At 40.5% G+C, this 21,431-nt stretch overlaps 1 pseudogene; it reads left to right on the plus strand.

Moving 5' to 3' along the window:
- The first annotated feature begins 947 nt into the window (after positions 1–947).
- LOC124526119 (ribosomal biogenesis factor-like) lies at positions 948–1,471 on the plus strand (annotated as a pseudogene).
- The last annotated feature ends 19,960 nt before the right edge of the window (positions 1,472–21,431 follow it).

The following is a 21,431-nucleotide window of genomic DNA, read 5'->3' on the forward strand; positions in this document are numbered from 1 at the left end:
GAGGGTCCTTGAGAAGGGAGAGGGAATCCTGGTACCTCAGCCTCCCTTAACCTTAGTCTCCCGACTCTCTAATTCTGGCAGCACGTTTTCTTTCAAGAGAAGGAAAAGAATTCTAACACCAAGCATCTACAATCTACTAGCAGAGTGCTTTGCGAATGTCATTTATTTAAGCCTTATACCAGCCCTGTGGGATTAGCAATATTGTCACCATTTTGTAGGTGAGGAAGCAAACTCAAAGAGGTCAAATAACTTTTCCGTGGTTATATTCTATTAAATGGTGATTTCAGGTCTTTTTGCCACAAAATATCTTTCAATCCTGTGAAGCCATAAGTCATATTAAGTAGGGTATACCGCTGGTACACTACCTGAAAGTCTGTTCCTGACATCGGCTCCAAGACATTGCTTGTAGAATAGTACTTTTCTCCCCCCATGAGGAAATCTCGAAGACTAGGATATAAACCTTGTATAGAGAGTAGTACCCCATTTCCCCCCACAAAAGAAGCTCGTAATAAATAAGAAAGCCAGATTTTAATTCTGGTGCGGTGACTAATTCATTAGGTCTGCGACCCTGGCATGCCCCTTTGTCCATCTGAGTCCAGTTTCCAGATCTGCAAAATGGGTGCTATGATTTAAGTCTAGCTGTTGTGCATGTGAAAGTGCTTTGAAATGGAAAATGATATACACATAAAAGGAATGACAACCTTATTGTAAATATATTTGGCCAGTAAAAAAATATGTCCTGGTGAATGATGGGTTCAATTTCCGAGTTTTGGAACATTAAAACACACATAAACGCACACAACTACTGGAGTGATAAATAACTAAATTTCTTTCTGGTTGCTAGTTATTTTCATCCTTCATTCTTTTTCATCCTTGAACTTTAAAGTCTATACAGAAAGGCAGATGTCTTGCCTGAAGCATGAGTTGCTGCAAGGGTATGGAAGACAATGGCCAAGAACAAACTAAGAGGGCAGAAGTCCAGGAATGTATTCCATACAGCCAGGCAAAAGAACTGTAAGACGAAAAACAAAGCAAAACCAGTTCCCACCAATCTTATGAAGATAAACATTGTGAGTGATGAAAAAGTTAACAGTGAATAAAGCTTTTGTAGATGTACAAAAGAAACTTCCACATTTCTCAAAAGGCCTTTCCCCTGAACCTCTGCAGAAACAGCTGATTCCTCAGCAGTGACATGAAAATGAACCAATTAGGGACACCTGGGTGGCTCAGTCAGTTGGGCATTTGACTTTGGCTCGGGTCATGCTCTTGTGGTTCATGGGTTCGAGTTCCGCCTGGGGCTGTCTGCTCTCAGAGCACTTCGGATCCTCTGTCCACCTTTCTCTCTGCCCCTCCCCTGCTCATGCACTCTCCTTTCAAAAATAAATAAACATTAACAGGAAGGAATGAAAGAAAAGAAGAAAATGAACCAGTTAATGGTGATGAAGCAACAAGATTAACGGCTCAAGTGTAATACAGTGTGGATATACCAAGTACAGCAAAAAGAGCAATAAATTCAGTATTTTGTACGTTTTTTAAAAAGTAAATAAAGTCTATATAGAAAGGATAAGGAGCTGTTTAGGCTACTGCCAAGTGAGATGAACTGTGGGGTGCCTTTATGTAGGCAGTCAAAAAAGGATAATTATTTCTAGAACTAAAAAAGAGACAAAGAGAAGGAAAGGAAGGAGAATGGGGGGCAGGTAAGAATGAAAAATTTCTATTTATCTAGGGCCATTTGGCCTTCTACGGAGTGACTCAATTTTAATTAGCTGGTTTTGACCAATTGTGGTCTTCCTCATCTATAGTCAGGGGTAGGCGCAGAAGAGAACTCAACTCCCTAAACACTGTTAGTATCCTAAGGAGCTATCCATCAGCCCTGCCCAGCAAACATGTCTTTAGCCTCGGTAGGCACTTGGACTCCTGGTTGGACTTACACAAGCTATCACCATCGTTCCTGTAGTCCAGGGAGGGAGGTTGAACTAGGAGCAGGAATGTTTCACTTAGGAAGAGTGGAGTTTGAGGAAGGCTATAAAATGTAGAGGTGCAAAGAGATCAGCTAATACCAGGGATGGCTGCAGGCTTTCAAAACAAGGGTTGTTCAGTGGAACCTTCTTTCCTAACTTTTTGATTCACAGTTTTAAATTTTTGTGTGATTTCCTTTCCCAGAAAAGCATAAGCACTATTAAAGGGAAGGAGAATCCAAGTCCTCAAAAATGTCCGTGTCAACAGTGATCTTTTAGAACTGAAAAAGGAAGGTTTTACCTGGAAGACTTTAAGTGGAAAGGAAGGAATCCCACTATTATTCTGCTGTTCAGAAGATTAAGCAAGAAATTAATAGTTGCAATATTTTTCTTCTAAAAAATGTCCCCCTCTACTTGAAGAAGATCTCATGTAACTCTTGTCTTTTCAGATGAGGATTACAGATCTCCTTCCATTGGACGTAACAGGGTGAAGGGGGCAGCTGGCAATGCTGGACAAGAGCATGGACTCTGAAACCACATACCATGGTTTGAATCCCATCCTCTCCACTTCCTAGCCCTGTGATGATGGGGAGGTTACTGACTCTCCCTGAGCCTCGGTGTCCCCATCTAGGACATAAGACTATTCATGCCTATCTATTAATTAGGATTTAATAAGACAGTGGGAAAAATAAGATGCAAAATCACTGAGATACATTTAGTGAGTTAACATGTGTTAATTCCTTTTCTTTTTCTTCCTTATTTGGTAAAGCACCCACATGTTCTCAGTAAATCTTTCTAAAGGGCAATCAATAGGAAAGTATTTTGATCTGAGATTTGCATAGCTAAAACTTTGAAGCTTTTCAAATTTTAGGGTCAAACGCAAAAGGCAGAGGTTTTAGAATAAGAATTCATTAGGCTGTAAATCCCTTTGCATTTGGGGATACTTCTTTCATATTTGTATATAAAGCTATTCACTCAGTATTTATTATGTGCCAAGAACTGATTTTAAGTGATTTACATTTATTCTTCCACTTGATTCTCACACACCCTGAAATAAAGGGTCTCTATTCCCATTTTAGAGGAGAGAAAATGAAGGTTCAAGCTCACAAACACTGTACAGCTTCCTTGGACCCTGATGCATAGTAGATAATAACTAATCAATGGTTGAATTAATAAACTGCCCTGTTATACTTATAGAGCACTTTGAATGTATACATCTTTTTCACATAGCAGATCTTGTTTTATCCTTTTTTTAGGCAATCAAATCATTCTTTCCTTCTTCTTTCCCAGATTGGGAGGAAACTTATTACTCTTAGATACAAGTAAGCGCCTTGAAATATTAATGGTTTTGAATAGAGTAAGACAGGTTTTCCAGTTCGGTCCTTCTGATTGGTAAAGTCTTCCAAAGGGAGGAGGGAGAAATTGGCAGGAGCGTGTCCGATTCTGAATAGCCCAAACCTGCTGCTTATATGCTCTATTCCTTGCTAAGAGTGGGAAGCCAAATGACAAGACAAAAGATGAAAGTCAGTTTTGATGTTAAAGTCTGCTTTGGCGTCCTTATAACATTGTCATACATCATTTATATTAACTTAATATAATTACTTTAATAGTGATGCGTATTATAAATAGATGAATCATCTTGAATGCAAACCATAGAAATTAAACAAATTAAGTGTTTAGCTCAAAGGTTTTTTTTTTCTTCCTTCTCTTCTTCTTCTTCTTCTTCTTCTTCGTCTCCTTCTGTGTCTCTTCCTGAACACAGGCAGCCAGAGATTCAGGCCCCCAGATTTCTCTCTGCAGAGTGTACTTTACCTTTTGGATGGGACTTTAAAGACTTTAAACAGCTTGAGACTTATAGTTTGCCACAGGAGCATGTAGCAAATTCCTGTTTCTACTTTTTGAACCAGGAGCTGGAGTATAAGAGCCCTGCGCAGGAAGTCGCAGGTGGTGGGAAAGGGGAAACAAGGTCATTTTCAACCATGTACATTGAGGTTGTACCTTTAAAGTCAATTCTAAATTTAATTGAAAGCTGAGGGCAGAGAAGCCAAGATCGGAGCAATGTGGTGATTTATTCTGAAGCCTGTAAGAAGTCATGCGGCTGAATGTGGGATGAGCTGGGGCTTTAATAAAAATGGCACTGGGGAAGCCAGCGGGAAGAGGCACAAGAATGGAACTGGGTTAGATGAAGGATCTCCAGGCCTGAAAGGGAGCGGAGGTCTGAGAGCAGTGTTTGCCCAAACTCTGCTGTTTTTACCATGATGGATGCACATAAGTAATCCGCATCAAAAGCAAAAACCAAGATCAGACAGAAGCCACCAAGACTCTTTAGACAGAGAATTTTGCATGAAATCATTAAGGTGTCCAAATTACAGAAAGGCTATGAAATGAAGGGCAATGAAAACTCACCTAATATTATTTCTAGCTGAAATTTAGCTGAAGAAAAATGACAGGTTCCTTTATTAAAACACTACAGGACTTGACAGCAAAGCTCCCACACATTTCTATGGGTGTTATTGTCTACTAAATTATATTGGACCATTGCAATAGAAAATCCATAACATGTTCTCAGAATCAAATCTTCTCTGTTGACAAATGGTTTAGGAACAATCTTTGCAAGCTAAAAAAAAAAAAAAAGGAAACAAAAACTTGTTAGCATATATTATATTACAAAGGAACTGAGCTAGAAATTGTACTTCCTGGGTTCTAGGCTCTCTGACCTGAGGGAGGGGTTTTTGTCCCTCCAGTGGTGAAGACTGCATTATCTACCCCCATGACTCTAATTTTTATAGGTCCTTTTTTTTTTTTTTAGATCAACCTCACATCCTATTCGGCATGACGATTATTATTGATTTTAATCTTATGACGAAAATATTACATGTTCATTGCAGAAAACTCAGACAATGCAAGAGAGAATCAGGAAGAACATAAACATCCCTTATAATCTTACCATCCAGAGATAACCACTGCTAACATTTTGGTCAGTATCACTCTGATTAAGATGAAAGTCAAAAGACCGGGAAAGTTTCACTTCGGAGAACCAGGCACTGCTTCTTATTGAGGAGGAGTTGTCACATTCGGAATTTGGATGTAGTGGTGGCTTTTGTCAAAATCTTTAGCTAAGCAATCACTGACTTTGAGTCAGCCTTTCCCTCATTGGTCTCTTCTTTCTAGTTGGCTGATTCACCCCGGGAAGATCTAGGTCACTACAGAGGAAACCATGCAAGGGTCAGTCTGGATTCTGTGAATCACGTGCTTGTCACTAGTCACCACCAAGTTCCAAATAACTCCCTAGGGGAGTGTAAGTGTTTGGTGTGTATGTGTGTATGTGTATGTGTGTGTGTGTGTGTGTGCTTGTGCGTGCTTTTTGGGTAAAGTTTGGACAAGGACTAGATAGTAATTATAGACACCTAAAAGTGATTGATATGTTGGGGTATAGGAATTATGAGTGAAATTTCTTTTAATTATTTCCTTTATTCTTGTTACAATATTTGTGTAGCAAATGAAAATAGTAAGAAAAAGAGATGGCAAGGAGAGGGGCAGATGAGGACAAGGGAGTGGGCACGAACCAATTCTTTAGAAACAAGCAGTAGCGTATATGGCAGACTTTCTGCCTTCTAGGTTAAAAAAAATTCACAATAACGATGCTTTTGCATTTCAGTTTACTAGATCTGAAAGTGAAAGACCTGGGTTCAAATCCCACTGCTACCTGCTGCTTAGTTTCTCTGAGCTTCAGTTTCTTCATCTATAAACGAGATCATAACACTGCTCTTACCTAATTTACAAAGATGTAAAAGGAAAGTTTAAATGAGGTCATAATGTGAAGAAAAATGTTATTTTAGGATACTGAGACCTTCCTTGTGTTTTACAATTATATTTGACAGTTAGAATTACTTTGATTAGCCATAAAATTTCTACATTATTAGATGTCCCTCATGATGATATTGGTTCTGTTATAGTTGATGGCGTTTAATTTCTTTGTTTCAGGGAATCAGGGTAAAGCCATGAAAATCTGAGCATGAATTTTGAGAGGCCTTGGACAGGAAACTGAGGCTCAGTGAGCCTCAGTTTCCTGTCCTGTAAAATGGGGAGAGTAAGACTTACCTTGCAGAGCTGTTAAAGAAATTAGGAATAATATATGTAAAACACCAATTGGTCACACAATAAGTACCCTATATGTATGATGGCTGTTATTGTTATAACAGGATCAATTTTTAAAATATTGTCTCTCAGCTCCGTACTCTCATGGTTCATATGTAAAAATACAAGGACATGTTGCTCAGAAGCTCCTGATACACTATCCTTCCATTCCTTGGGAAATATTTCTTCTTTTCTTTTTTTTTTCCTTAGGAAAAATTTTTAACTCAGTACTCTGGGAGCAAGACCAATCAATACCTTAGTCTTCTAAGGGATTCTGTTTGCTGATGATTCTGTTTGAAAAGGCAACTAATAAACACAGTCAAGACAAAGTTTAGTTTTGTTAGCAAATTGGGACTTTGTTATAAACTATCAGGATGGAGATAAGACTAAAGAAAGTCACGGCCTTGGACTAACCTATACTAAGGGAAATAGACACATAGTCAAGAGATTTCTGTCAGTATGTTATGCTTCTGGGGGTTTATTCAAACACACGTCTTGGACACTAATTATGGATTATCTAGAGCTGGCTCAACTCTGGGGATGCAAATCTGAGACAGGCAGTATTCACCATGGTTACTTTCTTTTTTTAGTTTTTACTCAAATTCCAGTGTGTTAACATATAGTGTAATGTTAGTTTCAGGTGTACAATATAGTAATTCCGCACTTCCATATAACACCCCATGCTCATCACAAGTGCCTTCCTCAATTCCCATTGCCTATTTCACCCATCCCCCCACCCACCTCCCTTCTGGTAACCATCAGTGTGTTCTCTACAGCTAGGAGTCTGTTTCTTGGTTTGCCTCTCCCTTTTTTTCTCCTCTGTTTGCTTTGTTTTATTTCTTAAATTCACTGTGGTTACTTTCAGTTTCACCATTCAGGTTGGGAGTTAGAAGGACATGGGTTTGAATCCAAGTTTAGCTGCTTTAAGCGACCACTGCTCCACTGGTTACTAGCTGAGTGACATTATGCACGCTGGTCCGTCTTTCCGAAAATCAGTTTTTACATCAGTACATTGGATAAAAACAAGGTGTCTGCCTCATAGACAAAAGAGTGGATTAAAGGGCCCAGGTCTACCACATAATTAGTAGTCGGAAAATGATAATAGTGGTTGTTAATAGTAATGATGAGATGGAATCTTCATCTGTGAGCAATGCTTACATAGCAGCAGGGAAAATGTACATGAATAAAGTCCTGAATAAAAGTATATGCTCACGGTGCTTCAGTATTATGTAGGCAGAAGCGATGAAGCCTGTGTGAAAAGGGTATGATGGATCAGGAGAAGTTCCAAAGAGAAATGGAGTCTCACCTTGAAAGATGGGTAGAAATTTTCCAAGAGGAAAGGGAGAGAGGGTGGTCCAGGCAGAAGAGGAAGCACAATGTGGGCATAAGTATACAAAGGATGAAGCCTGGGCAGGGACACTGTCCTGTGTCTTAAGCGGAGCATGGTCACATGGTTAAGAATGGTGGGAGAGGAGGTGGAAGGCGCGGCTGCTCCAGACTGGAGATGGCTTTGTATATGCAATGTCACTGCTCTTGCTTTCTTGAGCAAGAGACGGACATTGCACAATCAGAGAAAGACAAATACCATATGATTTCTCTCATGTGTGGAATTTAAGAAACAAAACAGATGAACATATAAGAAGGCGGGGGGGAGACAAGAGAGGGAAAAATAACCAAAGTTATTTATTTATTTTGAGAGAGACAGAGACAAAGACAGCGAGATTGGGGCAGGGGCAGAGAGAAAGAGAGAGAGAGAGAGAGAGAGAGAGAGAGAATTCTAAGCAGACCCTGCGCTGTTAGCACAGAGCCCAACGTGGGGCTCAAACTCATGAAACTGTGAGATCATAACCTGAGCTGAAACCAAGAGTCTGACTCTTAACCGACTGGGCCACCCAGGCTCCCCCACAAGAGACTCAATGATAGGGAACAAAGTATAGGTTGACGGAGAGAAGTGGGTGGGAAATGGGCTAGATTTGTGATGAGTACTAAGGAGGGCACTTGGGATGAGCAAGTGATGAATCACTGAATTCTAAGTGATGAATCACTGAATTCTACTCCTGAAACCAATATTGCACTGTATGTTAACTAAAATTTAAATATAAAAAGAGAGAGAGACAGACAGACAGACACGGCAGTTGTGCTAGACAGCCTCTACTTGCTCCTCCAGATTCATCCTTCACTTGCTTATGACCTAGGGAGCTGAATGTCATGCACTTCATCAATGGGCTCCCTTGACCTGTGGCTTCCAGTAGGATTTGGCCAATGGGACACAGGGAAGAAATCAAAAGGAAGAAGACTGAGATTAGGGCATTTATTCCCTTAATGGAAATCACAGCACCTGGCAGGTGGCTTTCCCACATAGCTCTCTACAATTACTCCTTTTATTACCCCTCCCTAAATTACCCAGTTTGAGATACCAAATGTTCTGTGCCAGGACCCTGACTGACACATAACTTGAATAAGTAATAAAAATCAATGTGTTTGTGGGGAGGACTAAGGCAGAGAGACCATAGTGCTAATGCCAAAAGACATGAAGTTTCAGGGCATAGGATTTCTATAAAGAACAATGGTTCGTCCATTCCTTTGTGGCTGCTGGTCTGGAACAACATGAAGACATGGCATGGTTTCTTGGGGAATGTCTTCTTACCTCTAAGCGAGGCACTCTTGACATGATTGAAGGGTAACACTGTGAAACTCTGTTCCCCATCTCTGTGGGTGGACTGACTTTAAGAGGAAGACCTTGAGATAAGCTGTCTCATGTCAAGATTGTTCTTGTTAGGCTAACTACAAAGGATAGACAAAAGGTGGAAGTGGTTGTGGTGACTGGGGTGACAGATTATGAAGAAAAGCTCCCTCTTCTAGGCCTGCCTTTCCTTTGCAAGGAGCCAACAGAGCTTCTGTTCTCCACGTCTGCTCTTCATCTAACCCCAGGTATGTAGGAACAATCTATTCCCTCTCCCCAATTCCTGTCCATCTTGTGCTCTGGGAAGGATGGGATGCAACCATTTGCTTTTTATGGCTCTCCCTAGGGCTTTGGATTTTGAGCCTTAGCTCTAATTATGTAATAAAAACATATGTTTTCCATTGTAAGAATTTTAGACAGCAGTGAGGAGGAGGGGGAGATGGGGTGAGGATGTGAGGGTAGACAGGACTAAGTGACTTCCACTGAGCAGTAATTGCAGTGGAGAGTAGAAGACCATTCTCAGACCTCTGAGGCATAGCTGGAAGCATTTCATTCAATAATCATTTCAGATTGAGAGCTGTGTATGCAGGGCACTGCTGGGCTTTGGGGAAATGCAAAGTGGAATGGAAGGGGGATGATGTGGTGAGAGGATGAGACCTGTATACACAGATGTAAGCAGATGAAAGGGCTGGGATGGGGTTTAGAAGACAAAGAGATGAAATCAGGTTGTGGGAACTGGACCATAGAGATGGTATTCAAAGTGGGTCTTGAAAGGTGAGCAGACATGGAAATATCAGGGGATTTCTGGGCCCTTCTTCATTCTTGCCGCTTCTCTTGTCACATCCCCCCAAGCAATGAACTGCTTCATTTGGTGTAGAGCACAGTTTCATGTATTTGATGCATAAATATTATGTAGATAAAATTTATCCAGGATATGCTTCTAGGTATTTGTGGTTTAGCACAAGCTGTGTTTTGCACAGGCTACCTTCATCATCACCTCAACCACACCCGCAGTAAATAAATAAATATCTGCTTCTAATTACAGAATTAATGCACAAATACTTTTTGATCTTAAAAAAATGAACCATTATGGTCATAACAGAAGTTCCCTTTGAAATCACCACCACCAAGCCCATATTTACTTCTAGAAATATATTGTTCTGTGTGTGGGTCTGTGGTTACATAATGGTATCACACTGTGTGTTCATTCTGCAGTCTGCATTTATCACTCAATATATCTTGGAGCTCATTCTGAGTTGCTTCACAGAGATTTACCCTCATTCTTTTTAATCCTGCCTAGCATTTGTTTATTTCTAGAGATGGTTTTGGAAACACTTTTCATAAGTTTTTCAGAAACATTTCTGATGATAAAAAATCACCCAGACCTATTCACGGCCTGCCCCAAGAGAATCTGTTTCTGTAGGACTGGGAAGGGGGATGAAGAAATTATTTTCAACCAATATCCCGGGTGATTTTAATTTTCAGTAAGTCTGAAAACACTATCATGGTTTTTAAAAACTATTTCCCTAGCAAACTACATTTCAGTAGGTTGAATTGTGTGTGTGTGTGTGTGTGTGTGTGTGTGTGTGTGTGATTACCAGTAATGCTGCAATGCACCTCCTTGGACCTTCCTCCTAGGGCATGTGCTTTTTTCTGAGGTTGATACTGCGAAATGGCACTGTTGGGTCATGTGGTGTGTACATTTTAATATTATATTAGATACTGCCAAAATGCCTCCTAATGTGGCTATAGCAATGTTTGGTCCCATTGCTATCTCAACATTATTCTTCTTAGCATATTAAAAAGATGAATTACATCCAATCTTTCATCATGTCCTAAAATCAAGTTGTACCAGAACTTATCATCATAACTCTCCCAATCTGTTCTTCACTATTCCAGTGAAGAGAACTAAAGCTCACCCAGATACTTGGGGGCACCTACCTGGCATAGTCATAGAGCATGCGACTCTTGATCTCTGGGCCATGAGTTCAAACCTCATGATGGGTGTAGAGATTACTAAAAAAATAAAATAAAATAAACTTAAAAAAGCTCACCCAGATACTTAAGTCAGAAATCTGGGAGTCTTCTTAGATTCCTCTTACTTCTTCTCACTCCTCAGCACTAACTGGTCTCAAAGATTTAGCAAATTTTACCACTTTAATATCTGTAGACTCCTGCACGTTTACCATCATGACATAATTCAGTTGTGCCCTTTATTTAACCTTAGAAAATGTAATAAACTCTTCATGGATCTCTCTGCTTCTCCTACCACTCCCTCCTAATATTCATACATATTAATTGTATCAGCACACTGATTGCAACTCTTTAATGCCTACCAATTACCACCAAAATCAATTTTAGACTTAAGAATTTGCAAAGAATATGGGGCGCCTGGGTGGCTCATTCAGTTGAGAGTCTGACTTCAGCTCAGGTCATGATCTCACAGTTCATGAGTTAAAGCCCCACATCGGGTTTTGAGCTGACAGCACTGAGCCTGCTTGGGATTCTCTGTCTCCCCCTCTCTCTCCCTGCCCCTCCTCCAATCGCTCACTCTTTCAAAAATAAGTAAACATTAAAAAAACCCAAAAGAATCTGCAAAGAACACAAAATCAACCAAACACTTTTTTGTCCAGATCTTATCAATGTCCTGCTTGATAGAAATGTTATCTATGAAGAAATATTTGAAGGCCATGCAGCCTGTCTATTCTTCGAGCTATTCCAGATTTTATTCGTCGAAAAATCATGAGCAATACTTAGTCAATACTATTATAGTTCCCTTTAAAAGTGCTTTTTGTGAGTTATTATGTGCTTTGTGTATTCTTTTAAGAAGCACTGCAAAAAACTATCTCTATATTCTCAAAATTTAGAACAATGTTTCATTTACATAAATATTGTCCTGTGTGTGTATATATATATATATATATATATATATATCTACACACACACACACACACACACACACACACACACCCATCAAATTGAAACCAATAGGAAAAACCCAAACTTAATCATCTACCCTAGGATGTCTTTTCTGGTTATTTTTACCTACTATACATTATGTAACCCCAGACCTACTTACTCTTCCCTGCGTGATCCAAGCTTTGTTATGCCTCTGTGCTATATCCTCTGCCTGGACTCCTCCCCCCCACCCTTCTTGTTAAGCTGAAGACTCTAATTCAGCCAAAAGATCAACTCAAAGTCACTCCAGGTAAGCGGAGTTGCTCCTTCCTCTGTGCTCCCATAGCACATTATCTATCAATCAGCAGTTCTCACACTGCTTTGCAGGCACTTGCTTTTATTTCTATCCCCTCCTCTAGAAAATGTGTTTCTCTAAGGCAGGGTATATGTCTTCTTCATCCCTTACACTGCCTAATAGACACATGGAACCTCACACGGTAGTTGTTTAATATGTATTTATGGAACAAATGAGTGTAGAGCCGTAAGCTTTTTTTTTTTTTTTTTTAATTTTTTTTTCAACGTTTATTTATTTTTGGGACAGAGAGAGACAGAGCATGAACGGGGGAGGGGCAGAGAGAGAGGGAGACACAGAATCGGAAACAGGCTCCAGGCTCTGAGCCGTCAGCACAGAGCCCGACGCGGGGCTCGAACTCACGGACCGCAAGATCGTGACCTGGCTGAAGTCGGACGCTTAACCGACTGCGCCACCCAGGCGCCCCAAGCTTTTTTTATATGAACAGAGACAACTTTTTTTAATCTTCCTTCCATCCAGAGCAGCAACCTGGAGCCCTTGAAATAGCCATGATTGCCTAAACTGTCGTAACTTCTATGGACAGCTGTGACTGCAAAAAGAGATGTCTTGAACTATGAAGGACATTTCACCCCCTGGCCTTTAGCACAGAACCTATGTGACTGGGTGTTTGTGGCCAGAGGACACAGCCTGCCATGTCTGAGATTATCTTCCTGTCAAACTGCCTGGCTTGGAGGGTAAGAGCAGAGGCTGGATTGGGGAAGTTTGGATATACTATGTATTTTTTTCTTTTGATGGTACCTTCTTCCTATGGAAGGCTCAAAAACCTTGGGAATTAAGTCATTCCACAAAGGGACAGTTTGTTGAGTTTGTTTTTAATACATCAGAAGCATACATACTAAATTCCATTAAAATACACAGATATTTTTCTAGTATCAAAGAGGTCAGCAAATATTTTCCGTTATAAGGTGATGTTGTGCCTTTTGACCAGTCTGATAACATGTCTTTGGTTTTTGTCTTGTGTATGCAAAAAAGATCATAATATGTATTTTGAAAAAGAAAGCAATTTAAAAAAAAGGAAGAAAGCAAACCAAGGAGCCACCACAAGTAGTATAATAGAATGAGGAACAGCTGGGTATAGAAGGAACATAATCTTCATTAATGCTTATTAGGTGTCCCATGGGTATATGGTAAAACCATAATAAAGCAGCAGTTTTGACTGGACACTGTGGAGGGGATGGGGAGACCAGGGGAGAGGGAAGGTGGTCCTGCTGCCTGGAAAAGTCTTACTCTTGACTTTGGGTTAAAGCTTCCAGGAGGCCTTAATTAACCACCAAGTTGTTCCATTCAGGGATTTATAGTTTTCCATGATGATTTTTAATTTAGTGGTTTTCTCCATTTTGAGCCTGAGTTTCTGTTACGATTAAATTTGAGCCAAATTGTATTATGTTCATCGTACCTGGCTAACAAGAAAAAAGCATTAGTAGACCTGATGTATAAGATACATGCTAGCACCATGCAAAGGCTCAGGAGTCCCACAGCCAGCTGTGGAAGGAGGATTCAAAGAAAAACAGTGAGAAATTGGGTCACCAACTAGCACCCAGTGGCCTGGGCATGGGGACCCATGAGAATCTGCTATTGCCTATGCTCTCGAAGAGCCATGATTTGGTTTCAGCAAAATGTTACCAACTATCACATTAAATTAAGTGTTCACTTGGGAGCGCCTTGCTGACTCAGTTGGAAGAGCATGCGACTGCTCATCTCCGGGTCATGACTTTGAGCCCCACATTGGGTGTAGAAATTACTTCAATCAATCAATCAATCAATAAACGAATTTTAAAAAAATTAGTGTTCACTAGAATTCCACTGGTTTTGTGATTTGGTTTTCATTTAAATTTATTTTTACTTTATTGTTGCTTAAGTTGTATGTACATAAGGAGTTAATGCATATAAAATAGTATTATAATATTTAAGTCATATTTTAATTAAAAAGTCTAAGTCAACCCTGGATCCCTAAGAGTTTGGTGTTTTATTTTGTTTCTCCTTTGAAAGGGATCTATAGCTTGTTGAAGATTGAGAAACATTGATTTCAAATCTCCTTCTTCAAACAATTGGACATTGCTGTAAGTAGAACTCTGCTCTCAGGGCAGAAAAACTCTGACTGCTAGTCTCCTACAGTGGTCACGTGAGGGGCTGAGAGCCTTGGCCATTTGACATAGGAGCTGACGTTAATTGTCCAATATGGACAAAGGACCTTACACATTAAACCTTATTTAATTTTCACAGCCACCATTGTCTTGATTTTACAGACAGAAACAAGCAGGCTTGTAGAGGATAAGGAAGTTAAGCATGGTCAGATTTAGGTGAATGCCACAGTGGGATTCCAACCCAAATATGTATAGCTGTCAAAGCCAGCTCTAGCCTTCCGTTTTTAATTTCTCATTTTCTTTTATATTCTTGTATCAAAATTATATATGACTACAGCTTAAAGAATAAAATGGTTCCACAAGGTTTATAAAGAAAAGCAATAGTTCTCTACCGCTGTGTCCCCCATTTTCCCCACCCCAAAGGCAATCAGTTTCATACATCAGCTACTGCTTTTTATATTGACCTCCATGTTTCTATATGACATGCTTACATTGCTGACCTCTTGAGCTTTCGGTTGTAGGCGCTAAGTAATAACTTTTTACTACAGAAGATGAAGGTTAGCTTTCTTCCTCCCTGCCCCCAGGATGCTCCACTACACATACCACCTTTCTCATCCCCTCTCTCCTCCCAATTTAATTATGTCATAACTTTTGATTGGTTTGCATGAGGGTTTACATTACAATGACCATTCATAGCTGAGTCATCTTGTAAACCATGATATTGCTTTTTCTTTCCTATAAACTCTTGTTTACCAAAATTATTACCTTACCTTTCCATTTACTTTGTTTTCTATGTGTTTTAGTCACTATTTTAAAGTTTGAGGCTTTTCCTAGAAATCTGTCAGTCTCGTCTGTCTGCTCATATCTAAGTGACTGGGGGCTTGTAGACTGAAGTTCATTGGGGAAAGGGTGCCATGTGCCTAGTCCTTCTGGCCAGGGAAACTCTAGAGTCAGTATCTTTTAGATTTTCTTCCTTTTGGGTTGTCAGAGAAATGCTTCCATTTTTTGGTTGGAGGGTGAAGGCACGGCCTCTGATTGCCAGTGAGCATGCTGGTGTGGTGTGTGTGGGGGCATCTCAGCGTCTACACTCAGACCCCCTTTGACTCTGTATAGTACTTCTGTCTTCAGCTGTGCCTGGTCTCTCCCCCTTCTAGAGACTCTCTGTTTTACTCTCAGAGAATAAATCTTCAGTCTTTGGCAGGTATGGGGAGAGGTTCTCACCCAGCTACACAGGGTGGGGGGGCAGGATCTGAAGTCCCCTAGAGGAGGAAAAATAGCCTTAAATGTGTCTTTCTTTCTTTCTTTCTTTCTTCCTTTCTTTCTTTCTTTCTTTCAAAAAAAAAAGTTTTTAATGTTTATTTTATTTTTGAGAGAGAAACAGAGACAGAGACAGAGAGTGAGCAGGGGAGGGGTACAGAGAGAGGGAGACACAGAATCTGAAGCAGGCTCCAGGTTCTGAGCTGTCAGCACAGAGCCCCACATGGGGCTTGAACCCACAAACTGCAAGATTATGACCTGAGCCGAAGTCAAGACATGTACCTCACTGAGCCACCCAGATGCCCCTCTTGCTTTTTTAAAAAAATGTTTATTTATTTTTGAGAGAGAGCGAGAGAGTGCGCGCGCGCGTGCGCGCATAGGTGGGGGAGGGGCAGACAGAAAGGGGGACAGAGGATCCAAAGCAGGCTCTGTGCTGACAGTAGTAGACAGTCTGATATGGGGCTCGAACTCATGAACCGTGAGATCATGACCTGAGCTGAAGTCGGACGCTTAACCACTGAGTCACCCAAGTGCCCCAAATGTCTTTTTCTGAATAAAAGGCAAATAGTTGTTAAAAGTAGAAAAATTACAAGTAAACCAAGACAAAAAAAAAATGTAGAAAGTCAAAACCATTCCCAATCTCTATGTCCAAAGATAATTACTGCTAACCTTTATGGATATTTCCTCCTAATCATTTTACCTATGTGTGCATTTGCGTATGTTTGTTTTATTTCTTCAAGCAAAATTGTGGTAATGTAATGAATATTGCTTCTTAATTGTTTTCTACTTGCCAATACATCATGGAAGATTTTTCAGGAATGGCTTTTAAAGACTTTTATTAGCTTTCTGTTGGGAATGCCTTTTGGAATCTAATCACAAACATGACTGAATTAGTAAGCTAGTCCCCGAATTTAGAGGTCAAATCCTACCCCTGTCCCCATATGTACATTTTATCCTTCTAAGTTAGTTAGTAGGGAAAGGGAAACATTTAGTGGAAAGAAGTAAAATGCCCTTAAACCCACCAAAGATTTTTAGGAAATGCACTTAGTTGCATTTTAATTCATTCCTTTTCACTAGCAACACCAAAAGTTGAAAGTGTCAGGAACTCACTGAGAGAGAGAAAAAGGAATTAGTTTGTTATCAAAAGTAATAGGATGAAGCCTTGCTAACTCAATCCATTGTTTTGTAGAATTAACTTCAGCAGGTCACATGCTCCTTGCATTGACCTAAAGTCAAACAGGGGCAGCACAGACTGGGCATAAAAGAAATGCATGTTTCCTGATACAGGGGGTTGGGGGAGGCAGGGCTTGACTTCTTTTTTGGTTTGGGGAATTCCGCCCCCTACATTTGCCCCCATTCCCCCAACCAAACACCTCCCTCCAAAACAACAAAACCCAGTCTTGCGAATGTGCCAGTGGAAGAACTCACTAAAATAGACATTGCAGATTAAATGTTCTTCTGGGCATCAGTCACATGAAGTATAACTACCTATTTAGGAGATGGGGGAAAATTGTATATTCTAACCAGGGCCCTGCTCCTCCCCATGTCTCGCTTCCATTTTTTTCTGCAGGGTTGTTTATTCTTTAAGTAATCGTGTCCAACTTTCTGCTTATAGATAATTTGTTAGGTATGTTCCCATCGAGGATGAAATTTATCATGAATATGTTTATTAATCACCAGGAATAAGGGGATAATTGTACTTATGAAGGGTCTCAAAAGCATACTGTTCAAAATACAAACTGTCCAAAACTATAGTCACAGTGGTTTGCATGGTGTCATGTCTGGACAGTCACTGGGGCTTTGTCAGTCACCTCACCATAGATAATTCTTTGAGACCCTTGCCTTTCTCCTTTCCCACATTTTTCTTCCTCCCCCTTTTCATTCCTGAACAACTATGTTCTGGACCAGCCAATGGGGCATCCTCAGTGCTGAAGCAATTGCTGATACTAAGTTGAGTATCTTTTTGAGGTATGACCTGCTCACGCATGGGAATTAAAACTGGTGTGATGCAGAGTGATTAGAAGAGGCCCAGGTTCTACTTCTGGCTCATCATTTCTGATCTTTTTTACCTTTTCACTTTGGGCAGATCTCTTGTGCCTTTTGGACTTATTTGCTTGGTGATTTTTATTACTCTTGGCACCACAATATCCTTAAATGCTTTCATTAGTTGGGAAGTTTTTCCTTTTTTTTTTTTTAAGTTTTATTTGTTTGTTTTTTGTTTGTTTGGTTTTTTTAAATGTAGGCTCCACACCCAACACGGGACTTGAACTCGAACCTGAGATCAAGAGTTGATGCTCTATTGACTGAGCCAGCCAGGTGTCCCAGAAAGTGTTTTTTATTCTTTATCACTTTTATGCCTCTAAAGTCATGAAGTCAGAACCCATGTTGTCTTAAGCAGGTTACTTAACTACTTTGTACTGAGGTACTTTGTACCTCAGTTTCCTCATCTATACAATGGTGATGATAATAGAAACTACCTCATAGAGCTGTAGTGAAGAATCATTTATTCATTCATTCATTCATCCATCCATCTGTCCATTAGTTATTGATCCCCTACTATGTTCCAGGCATTGTTCTCATTCAATGAGATGATTTATACACAGCGCTTAACAGAATGTCTGGCATGGAGGAATGCTCACTGCACATCAGCTGACATTCGCACGGAGAAAGTACTTCATGCCATTGTTAATATTACCTAGACAGAAAATACAGGGGCTCCTGGGTGGCTCAGTTGGTTAAGTGTCCGATTCTTGGTTTTGGCTCAGGTGGTGATCTCGTGGTTTTTTTGTGGGTTCAAGCAGAGCCTGCTTGTGATTCTTTCTCTCTCTCTTTCTGCCCTATCCCCTCTCGTGCTGTCTCTGTCTCTCAAAATAAGTAAATAAACTTTAAAAAACAAAAAAAGAGGGGCGCCTGGGTGGCGCAGTCGGTTAAGCGTCCAACTTCAGCCAGGTCACGATCTCGCGGTCCGTGAGTTCGAGCCCCGCGTCGGGCTCTGGGCTGATGGCTCAGAGCCTGGAGCCTGCTTCCGATTCTGTGTCTTCCTCTCTCTCTGCGTCTCCCCCGTTCATGCTCTGTCTCTCTCTGTCCCAAAAATAAATAAACGTTGAAAAAAAAAATTAAAAAAATAAAATAAAAAACAAAAAAAGAGTGGTGCCTAGGTGGCTCAGTCGGTTAAGCCACCAACTTTGGCTGAGGTCATGATCTCACAGTCTGTGAGTACGAGCCCCATGTAGGTCTCTGTGCTGACAGCTCAGAGCCTGGAGCCGGCTTCGGATTCTGTGTCTCCCTCTCTCTGCCACCTGCCCACTCGCACTCTGTCCATCTCTCAAAAATATATAAATGTTAAAAAAAAAAACTATGCATACATCGAATAAAAATGTTTAAAAAAAAGAAATAATAAAAAAAGAAAATACAGGAATTTCTTCAACTAGGTATGAGTACTGTAATAGTCATGTACAAAAAGGAAATGAAAAATAAAACGACATATTTTGTCTGTCTCATCCATCTGGGAGCTATTGAAAGCTGGTTAAAACCAATTTTATTAAGGTAACATTTCCCCAGTGCAGATTACAAGGCCTGGCCACAGTAGTGTCCTAATAAATATTGAATAAATGAGTGAAATTGAATGTGACTTCCATTTTTCAGATTGAGTTTAGGAGAACTGAATTCAATGTTAACTCAAAAGAAACCTGTGGGAGGGACTCATTGACAAGGAGGTAACCTGTGGGTGGTTTTTAATACAATGCAAACATTCTTTGCTTTGTCACCCTGCTCCTTCCCTCTTGTCTCCATGTCAAGAAGGTAGAACTGGAGAAGCCCTTTGGCCCTTTTCCTGCCCTTATCATCCTCCATTTTCCTGGACTCTATGTCACATGCCATCGTGCACCATGGTCTCCCTTTACAACCCCTTGATCAGCATGGAAGCTTCCCAGATCCGTCGCTGCTTTCCTCGTGGTCTGGGTAGGACCAAGCCCCCCTCTTACATTTGCATTCAGGCTTCTTCCTTCCAGTTTAAATGATTCCAGTGCTGCTTGTGGGGCAGTCATCTTGGCTCTGAAGGAAGGACCAAGTTGGAGGAATAGTCAAAGAGAAGACATGACAAAGTGGAAAAGCTGGAGATGACTAGCTAAGGAAGGACAAGGAGAAAATGGTGGCAGGGGGGCAGTGATGGAGACAAAGCTTCCACCAGTTCACATAGAAAAGTAAAAAAACAAAACAAAACAAAACAAACGCAAAAACAAAAAACCAAACAATGTCTGGAACGTTTTATAAAGTTAAATATATTTAATTATTTTACTCTGAGATTATGAGCTCTCAACAGTTTTTGTGTTAACATGTTCTTTCTTCTATGAGTAAATGGCAATGAAATAAAGAGTGGGTAAGTTGGTTAATAATTTTATTTTTTAAATGAAATTGTATTGGTCAGGGAGATCCCAGTGCCTGGCAGAGAGGTTAAGAACCTTTAATGGTTTTGGAGTCAGAGTCTAGGCTTAACCACTGCTTTATGTCCTTGGGCAAGTGACTTAACCTCCTGGGTTTCCTCATCTGAAAATAATAAGTGCCTCATAGAGGTTAAAGAACACAATGAAAGACACGTGCTTAGCAAAATGTAGAGAACGCACAACTCGATGATGTTAGCTTTTATTATTAATATAATGACAAAGGAATTTACTTGTATTTAGGTACTTGTCAAGGTGAATAGGACTATCTTAATGGGTAGGAGTTGGTTTTAAGCGTTGGCAGACTGGCAAAAATTTGGGAGGACCAGGTTGATTTTTCCCTAGTGTTATTGGAAAGGCAGTGGACTTGGTGGCAGATCTGTGTTTACAGCCAAGTTTTGTGGATGGGGAAAAATTATGTTAGAAGATGGCCAACAGGACTAAGAGGGGCATTCCAGTCCCCACCCAAAGACTCCCTTCCGGATTCTTCTTCCAGCCCCACTTGCCACATGCGCCAAATTACTACTGATGCGCAATGCGGAAGTAACAGACTATAAATTTCCCTCTGCTTATGCTTGGGGGCTCAGACCTCTGGAGAGTGATGAGTGAAATAAACCTCCCGCCTTCCAAGATCCCCAAGTGCCACTTGGTTCTTCCACCAGGTGATCCAGACCAGGTTCTGTAACATTGTAACGTACCAACAGAGTGGCCTTGGGTAGTTGACAATGGAGCCTCATTGTCCCCTCATCAATAAGGTGGGGGTAATAATGCTCACTAAGAAGGGTTCTTGGAAGGCACTGCGTTCAATTATGGGTAACAGCAATCGCCCAAGATAAATAGTTACTAAGGCATAATTAATCCTCACACAACCTTTAAGGCAGGTCTCATTACTACCCCCGGTATAAATATAAGAAAACCAATGTAACGGTGTTGTATGGTGACAGATGGTAGCTACACTTGGGGTGAGCATAGCATAACGTATAGAGTTGTCCTTTCACTAAGTTGTACACCTGAAATGAATGTAACATTTGTGTGTCAACTATACTTCAGTTTAAAAAATAGGTAAGTGTAAGAAAACTGAGAATAAGGTCAAGTACTTTACCCAAAGTCACACAGGTGGCAGAGCCCAAATCTGAACCCAGGCTGTCTTTAAAGGCCACTTTCTTGGGGCTCCCAGATGTCTAAGTGGGTTAAGCAATCGACTTCGCCTCAGGTCATGATCTCGCAGTTCGTGGGTTCAAGCCCCCCGTCGGGCTCTGTGCTGACAGCTCAGAGCCTGGAGCCTGCTTCTGGATTCTGTGTCTCCCTCTCTCTCTGCCTGTCCCCTGCTTGTGCTCTGTCTCTCTTTCTCTCTCTCAAAAATAAATAAACATTAAAAAAAATTTTAAAGGCTACTGTCTTAACCATAAAGCAACACCCTGAGGATAAATGTGCCATGTGGAGATGTTCTGAGGATACTCACAAGTGAATTAGATCTGGGAGCAGAGATGTAAATCACAAAGGTAACAACATCTATTTGGAGAGGAAAGCCTTTTTTCCCTAGGGTGTATTTTCTTAATTTGTATTTCCGAGGGGCCATAACTTGTTAAATTTTTATGTATA

The sequence above is a fragment of the Lynx rufus genome, unplaced genomic scaffold (assembly GCF_022079265.1).
Source record: "Lynx rufus isolate CCGP_SWC_20201006 ecotype Redwood Valley unplaced genomic scaffold, mLynRuf1.p SCAF_5, whole genome shotgun sequence".
Lineage (NCBI taxonomy): Eukaryota > Metazoa > Chordata > Mammalia > Carnivora > Felidae > Lynx > Lynx rufus.